We start from the raw sequence: 7,864 nt of genomic DNA, 5'->3' as shown, positions 1-7,864 counted from the left end.
GAAAAAATCAACATTTTAAAGTGTTTCAAGTATTATAATATGTACTAGATTGTACTAGATTGAAGGGATGCCCCAGATTGTACAGTGTTTACAGTTTGCACTTATTCCCATGAAGTCTTATATTGTATTCCCCCAGACTCTCTGAAAATTCACCTTTTCAAGGAAGCTTATCTGGCCTATCTCTAACATTCTGCTTCAGATCCGCTCCAGACACCTGTCCAAAAATCATGCATAGCCGAAATAGCTCAGTTGGGAGAGCGTTAGACTGAAGATCTCAAAGGTCCCTTGTTCGATCCCGGGTTTCGGCAGATGATTTTGTCAATACCAGCAGCGGTTTATTGAGCAACCTTTTCATTATTTAGAATCATAATAATAATAATAATTTGTCACCATATGACTTCTGATTCAGTTCAACCATTTTATAAGAGATACCAAAGAAAGAATGCAACGTATGAAACAATAGCATTAAAAATCAGTGTTGCACATATAGGTATTGGCAAAATGATACAATAAGTGAGAGCAAGCAAAGTGGGTTGTGTGCTGTATTTTGTTTATATGAGGCGGGCATCAAAATAACTAAACTAGTGCTAGGTTTTTTACTCTCTGAAAGCTCTGAGACATCAAGACAGGTGAATAGTTCCTCCACCAGAGCTCCAAGAGACACCCGCTTCAGCGCGAAGAAGACATACATAAAACCGTCTTGCATTATTGGCGATACTGCTGTGCTTGTGACCATAGCATTAAACATCAACAGATCACAGACTGGTGTTGGTCAAAATATTTAATGAGCAAATGGCAGCAAAGTTGGATGTGTTCTGCATGTTGTTTCTATTTTCTAATGACAGAAATGGTCACAAAATGGATACACATAGTATCTTGTTATGTATAGACTTAGACTGTAAGCTCTTCGGGGGAGCAGCAACTCTTTTTCCGGATGTTTCCTTTTATGTCTGTAGCGCTTTTTACCATTATGTTTCCTATCATTTTCCCATGATGTCTCTTATTATTATATCCATGACAGATGTACTGTAGGATACTGTATCCCTAGGCATATATTTATTATATTCCAGTTTTGTCACTTGTATTATTGCTGTGAAGCGCTATGTATATTCCCCTTATGGTGACAAACTGGATAATATTCCCACTATGTCTCTCTCCTATTATTTTCCCATGGTATCTATTATTATTATTAATATTAATAATATTATTATTATTAAATCCATGCAGAATGTAGGATAGTGTCATCTAAAAGCACATATTGATGAAATGGTTGAAAATGATGCCTCCGTTTTTTGCCAAGATTGTCTTGACACTTAAACCCCAAAACTTCAATAGAGCCACACTTAAAAGACATCATCATTCTTTTTGATTCAAATGTACTTTTATGGTGCAGAAGCTGCATGCTGCCTGTGCCTTCAGTGTATGCATTTGTCAGTGTGTCTCTATCTGCCTTTCTGTCTCTTAATGGCCAGTCAGCCTGTGTGATGATGTCAGCATATGTCTGTGATGTTAGAGACACATTGTGACATCATGAGAGAGAGAGAGAGAGAGAGAGAGAGAGAGAGAGAGAGAGAGAGAGAGAGAGAGAGAGAGAGAGAGAGAGAGAGAGAGAGAGAGAGAGAGAGAGAGAGAGAGAGAGAGAGAGAGAGAGAGAGAGAGAGAGAGAGAGAGAGAGAGAGAGAGAGAGAGAGAGGCTCCTCCCTCCCATGCAAATGAATGGAGTGAGAGGAGAGGAGCAGAGGGACAGAAGCCTTTGCTGCTTCTGCTGTTAATGGGACAGGTTTTGGGGCGCTGTTTCTTGCTCTATCTCCCTCCCACCCACTCTCTCAGGGGTAGAAAGTTTTCAAGTGAGAGAGGAAAGGAAGGGGAAATGGAAGCTGAGGAGAGCTGGTCCTGTCCCTCTTGTTGGTAAAGAGGGGGCATCCACAAAGAGGTAAGGAGATAGGTTTTTTTTAATTCAAGAAGGAGTGCCTGGTGGCGAAGCTGGCGTGCCCTGTCACACTACAGACCCCTCTGTGCGCGTGTGTGCGCGTGTGTGCGCGTGTGTGCCTGTGTCTGCAGGGGGTATCAGTCCCATCCATAGATATCAGGGTGCCGCCGCCGCCGCCGCCGCCGCAGCTGCTGCTACTGCTGCTCATATTTTAGCAATAGGCACATCCCTTTGGTGTTAATTAGTGTTTGCAGGACCATCTTTTTTGCTTTTGTGTGTGCATTTTGCATTTGTGTGTCTGAGTGTGTATTGCATGTTTTTTTAAAACACCTTATCTGTATAGAAAAAAAGCCTTCTTTTAGTAATGTACAGTTACAATATGAACATGTCCCCATCTCATCTCATCCACCTGACTCTGGATACGAAACATCCATGTATTCTTTTGTAACTTTTGTTCAATTTTCATACAATTTGCTTGCACCATTTCAGAAAAATGAAATCTTTCAAATGGAAATAATTTGGAAACCGCTGTAACAAACAACACTGTACATGCTAATAGGTATATACATGCTCAGGGGTCGGTTTATGGATCTGTATACACTTATACATTGCCCACTTCGGCCATTTTAATTCCCCCTTTTTAAATTATTGTTACCAATATACATTTTTTGTGTGTGTGTGTGTGTGTTTGTGTGATGGGGTAGGTGGCGGTACTCAATGGTCGTGGCAATCTCGTCCTGAGTCCTGGTGACTGGAAATCATCATAATATAATACATTGATTGAGTATGATTATTATTACTACAAATGTTCAAATAAAACCAAAATGTCGGCTAAGAAATGATATTGAAGCAATTTATGTTCATAAGTATGTAGGTGTGTATGTATAACTTTCCCCGACTAGCGCTTTCTCTTCTTGCAATATTTCAATTGACATGCGCAATGAATACAATTCTTAAAGTCACTTCCATTATCCTTTCTGTTTTGGGAATTGAATTAGCAAGAGATGGGTTTGCGCAAATGTAAAATCAATGGGGGGAAATAAAATGACATTTCTGTCAACAGTAACTTAAGATATCAACAGAAAAAGAATCAGATTGGGTTTTCAAAACAAAAGCTTTCTTTCCCTGACCGGGAATCGAACCCGGGCCGCGGCGGTGAGAGCACCGAATCCTAACCACTAGACAACCAGGGAAGATGCCTAGTATGGCGACCAAGGGTCTACTTACTGGGCTCCGATGATTCAACTCTCCTTCTCACCCAATCATCCACAGCCCTGGACATTCAGCTGTGTCTGATAACTGGGATTCAGCAGTGCAAGTTCCCAGCCAGATTTGCCCTGCAGAAAGTGAAGCAGCCAGCACTGACGCACTTCCATGTGAGAGGGGAATTAGCTCACATGGTAGAGCGCTTGCTTTGCATGTAAGAGGTAGCGGGATCGATGCCCGCATTCTCCAAGTTTTTTGGTGTGTGGTCAGTAGGGCAAGGCCTTCCAGACATTCTACTTTTACATGAGATCACTGATTGATATGATGACTTCACTGAAGCCTGTTAGTGCTATTGATTGTAGCAAATACTCTCTTTAGTTTACCTTGCTGCGTTTGCCAATACAGTGAACAAGAAAAGGAAAAAATCAACATTTTAAAGTGTTTCAAGTATTATAATATGTACTAGATTGTACTAGATTGAAGGGATGCCCCAGATTGTACAGTGTTTACAGTTTGCACTTATTCCCATGAAGTCTTATATTGTATTCCCCCAGACTCTCTGAAAATTCACCTTTTCAAGGAAGCTTATCTGGCCTATCTCTAACATTCTGCTTCAGATCCGCTCCAGACACCTGTCCAAAAATCATGCATAGCCGAAATAGCTCAGTTGGGAGAGTGTTAGACTGAAGATCTCAAAGGTCCCTTGTTCGATCCCGGGTTTCGGCAGATGATTTTGTCAATACCAGCAGCGGTTTATTGAGCAACCTTTTCATTATTTAGAATCATAATAATAATTTGTCACCATATGACTTCTGATTCAGTTCAACCATTTTATAAGAGATTCCAAAGAAAGAATGCAACGTATGAAACAATAGCATTAAAAATCAGTGTTGCACATATAGGTATTGGCAAAATGATACAATAAGTGAGAGCAAGCAAAGTGGGTTGTGTGCTGTATTTTGTTTATATGAGGCGGGCATCAAAATAACTAAACTAGTGCTAGGTTTTTTACTCTCTGAAAGCTCTGAGACATCAAGACAGGTGAATAGTTCCTCCACCAGAGCTCCAAGAGACACCCGCTTCAGCGCGAAGAAGACATACATAAAACCGTCTTGCATTATTGGCGATACTGCTGTGCTTGTGACCATAGCATTAAACATCAACAGATCACAGACTGGTGTTGGTCAAAATATTTAATGAGCAAATGGCAGCAAAGTTGGATGTGTTGAGAGTGACCATTCGTCCCGGTTTTGCCGGCACAGTCCCGTTTTTTTCTGTGCTGTCCCGGTTGACAGTCCGTCCCGGAAATGTCCCGGGTTTTGCCCCTGGTGACTGGTACCGTGCGTGAGGCGGCGGCGGTGCGCGGAGGCGGCATGAGGAGGATGCGGCGGCCGTATTTATTTATTTTCCCCAATAGCAGGATGCCGGGGGCGGGGCTTTAGAGTAGAAGCAGGGGATTGGTTGGAGGTCAGGATTTGCCGGGGGCGGGGCTTAGTATTGGGGACGGATGTAGTGTGTGTGTGTGTGTGTGTGTGTGTGTGTGTGTGTGTGTGTGTGTGTGTGTGTGTGTGTGTGTGTGTGTGTGTGTGTGTGTGTGTGTGTGTGTGTGTGTGTGTGTGTGTGTGTGTTCACCAGAAGGAAGGCTCACAGCTGGCAACTGAAACTGCCGGCAGACTGGAAAAAAGCCTCACTACTTCTGGCTCCCTACAGTGGCATTACAGGTAAGCCCCATGTCGCCTGTGTGTGTGTGTGTGTCTGCCCCCTTCCCAGTCTGTGTGTGTGTGTCTGCCCCCCTCCCAGTCTGTGTGTGTGTGTATGACTGCCCGCCTCCCAGTCTGTGCAAGTGTGACTGCCCCCCCTCCCAGTCTGTGTGTGTGACTGCCTCCCCTCCCAGTTTGTGTGTGTATGACTGCCCCACCACCCAGTGTGTGTGTGTGACTGCCCCCCCCTCCCAGTGTGTGTGTGTGACTGCCTCCCCTCCCAGTTTGTGTGTGTATGACTGCCCCACCTCCCAGTGTGTGTGTGACTGCCCCCCCTCCCAGTGTGTGTGTGACTGCCCCCCTCCCAGTGTGTGTGTGACTGCCCCCCCTCCCAGTGTGTGTGTGACTGCCCCCTCCCAGTGTGTGTGTGACTGCCCCCCCTCCCAGTGTGTGTGACTGCCCCCCTCCCAGTGTGTGTGTGACTGCCCCCCTCCCAGTGTGTGTGACTGCCTCCCCTCCCAGTGTGTGTGTGACTGCCCCCCCACCCAGTGTGGGTGTGTGACTGCCCCCCACCCAGTGTGGGTGTGTGACTGCCCCCCTCCCAGTGTGTGTGTGACTGCCCCCGCTCCCAGTGTGTGTGTGTGTGTGACTGCCCCCTCCCAGTCTGTGTGTGTGTGTGACTGCCCCTCCCTCCCAGTGTGTGTGTGACTGCCCCCCTCCCAGTGTGTGTGTGACTGCCCCTCTCCCAGTCTGTGTGTGTGTGACTGCCCCCCTCCCAGTGTATGTTTGACTGCCCCCTCCCAGTCTGTGTGTATGTGTGACTGCCCCCTCCCAGTCTGTGTGTCTGTGTGTGTGTCTGTCTGCCCCCTCCCACTGTGTGATGCCCCTCTCCCAGTGTGTGTAAGTGCCCCCTCCCATTCTCTGTGTGTGTGTGTCTGCCCCCCTCCCATTCTCTGTGTGTGTGTGTCTGCCCCCTCCCATTCTGTGTTTGTGTGTGACTGCCCCCCCAGTGTGTGTGTGACTGCCCCCTCCCAGTGTCTATGTGTATCAGTGACAGAATGTATACAGACACCAACCCACTCACCCACTCACCCACGTGTCAGTCAGTCACCCACGGGTCAATCAGTCACCCACCCATATGTCAGGCAGTCAGTCACCCACCCACCCACGTGTCAGGCAGTCTAACGTGTCAGTCAGTCACCCACCCACGTGTCAGTCAGTCACCCACCCACGTGTCAGGCAGTCAGTCACCCACCCACGTGTCAGGCAGTCAACCCAAGTGTCAGGCAGTCACCCACCCAAGTGTCAGGCAGTCTCCCACCCACCCCCCCAAGTTTCAGGCAGTCTCCCACCCACCCAAGTGTCAGGCAGTCTCCCTCCCACCCACCCAAGTGGCAGGCAGTCAGTCACCCACCCACGTGTCAGTCAGTCACCCACCCACGTGTCAGGCAGTCAACCCAAGTGTCAGGCAGTCACCCACCAAGTGTCAGGCAGTCTCCCACCCACCCAAGTGTCAGGCAGTCTAAGTGTCAGGCAGTCAACCCAAGTGTCAGACAGTCTCCCATAAAACCCAAGTGTCAGCAGTCTCCCATAACCCACCCACCCACCCAAGTGTCAGCAGTCTCCCATAACCCACCCACCCAAGTGTCAGCAGTCTCCCATAACCCACCCACTCACCCAAGTGTCAGCAGTCTCCCATAACCCAACCCAAGTGTCAGCAGTCTCCCATAAAAGTGTGTCAGCAGTCTCCCATAAAAGTGTCAGGCAGTCTCCCATAAAAGTGTCAGGCAGTCTCCCATAACCCAGCCACCCGTCAGGCAGTCTCCCATACCCTAGAGAAAGTGCAGCGCACCATGATCCAGAGAAGAGGCAGGTCTGGCAGAAATCTATCTTTATTAGAAAGTCATAAAAACAAGGGATGCAACCCCACCCCACTCTGCCACATAACCAGGATGTTGACGCCCACCCGAAGACATCAGAGCTACCATATGGCGCCCCCTAGTGACGTCAGACGTCTAGGTCTAAATCCCTGGCAATACAGCATAGAGCTGTCTTTTAGGACAGCAGCCACAGCCACACATGGGGAAGTGTTCAGTCTGGGGAGAGGTGTGGCTGTGGCTGCAGTCCTCCAAGACAGCTCTATGCTGTATTGCCAGGGATTTAGACCTAGACGTCTGACGTCACTAGGGGGTGCCATATGCTAGCTCTGACGTCATCAGGTGGGCGTCAGCATCCTGGTTATGTGGCAGAGCGGGGAGGGGTGAGTATTGGGGTGGTATATATTTTGACTGTTTTCTTGTGTTTGGCAGCCTTCACCTTGAGAAAGGCAGTATTTGACTGCCGAAACGTTGGACTTTATGGCATATTAAACCTCCTTTGAGTAAGACCATGTGCCTGCTTCTTCTTCTTTGTCCGGCTACAGGAAGGGTCAGGAGACAGGGAGGACAGAGGCAGGAGAACCCATCTGGCTCCGGCCTTGCCTGTCCCTACGAATACAAACATACAACCCCTCACTGAATAACATAGCCCTAATCCCATGTAATAATCCTGGGTGTAAAAAAAATAATGGTTTTATGAATATTGTAATGGTTTATTAGGGACCTAGGAGGTGGCCAGTGGGGCTGTTATGTGTATTTGTGTTTATTGTGGGTAGCGGGGGTGGGTGAACGGGGTATTGGCCCCAAGGATGGGTGTTTAGGCCTACCGGGTGGGGGGGTAGTGGGAGGGGTTAACCCCTTCATTACCTTAGCGGTATTAACCGCTAAGTTAAAGAAGAGGTTAAGTCATCCCCCAACCCCCTGGCAAGGCCTAAACACCCACCCAGGGCCAAATACCACCTTCACCCACCCCCGCAACCCACAATAAGCCTGGCACGGGTGTATAACCCCTTCATTGCCTTGGCGGTAATGAAGTTGCCTGTAAATGCATTTTTTATGCATCGGATTCATGCCGGGGGTCTCTGGTGCTGATATTAATGAATATCAGCTCTGGGACACATGCATGTTATTTTCATCGCAGCTTCACCCCA

At 47.6% G+C, this 7,864-nt stretch overlaps 3 non-coding genes across 3 annotated transcripts; 2 read left to right on the top strand and 1 right to left on the bottom strand.

Moving 5' to 3' along the window:
• Nucleotides 1–234: 234 nt before the first annotated feature.
• Nucleotides 235–308, top strand: TRNAF-GAA (transfer RNA phenylalanine (anticodon GAA)). Its single transcript has one exon. It is a non-coding gene; the product is annotated as a tRNA-Phe (tRNA).
• Nucleotides 309–3,051: 2,743 nt separating this feature from the next.
• TRNAE-CUC (transfer RNA glutamic acid (anticodon CUC)) lies at nucleotides 3,052–3,123 on the bottom strand. Its single transcript has one exon. It is a non-coding gene; the product is annotated as a tRNA-Glu (tRNA).
• A 665-nt stretch (nucleotides 3,124–3,788) lies between these two features.
• On the top strand, nucleotides 3,789–3,862 carry TRNAF-GAA (transfer RNA phenylalanine (anticodon GAA)). Its single transcript has one exon. It is a non-coding gene; the product is annotated as a tRNA-Phe (tRNA).
• The last annotated feature ends 4,002 nt before the right edge of the window (nucleotides 3,863–7,864 follow it).

This window comes from Ascaphus truei, chromosome 11 (genome assembly GCF_040206685.1).
Source record: "Ascaphus truei isolate aAscTru1 chromosome 11, aAscTru1.hap1, whole genome shotgun sequence".
In the NCBI taxonomy this organism is placed as follows: Eukaryota; Metazoa; Chordata; class Amphibia; order Anura; family Ascaphidae; genus Ascaphus; species Ascaphus truei.
The sequence above is the reverse complement of the archived record's forward strand: the minus strand, read 5'-3'. Positions and strand labels throughout refer to the sequence as shown.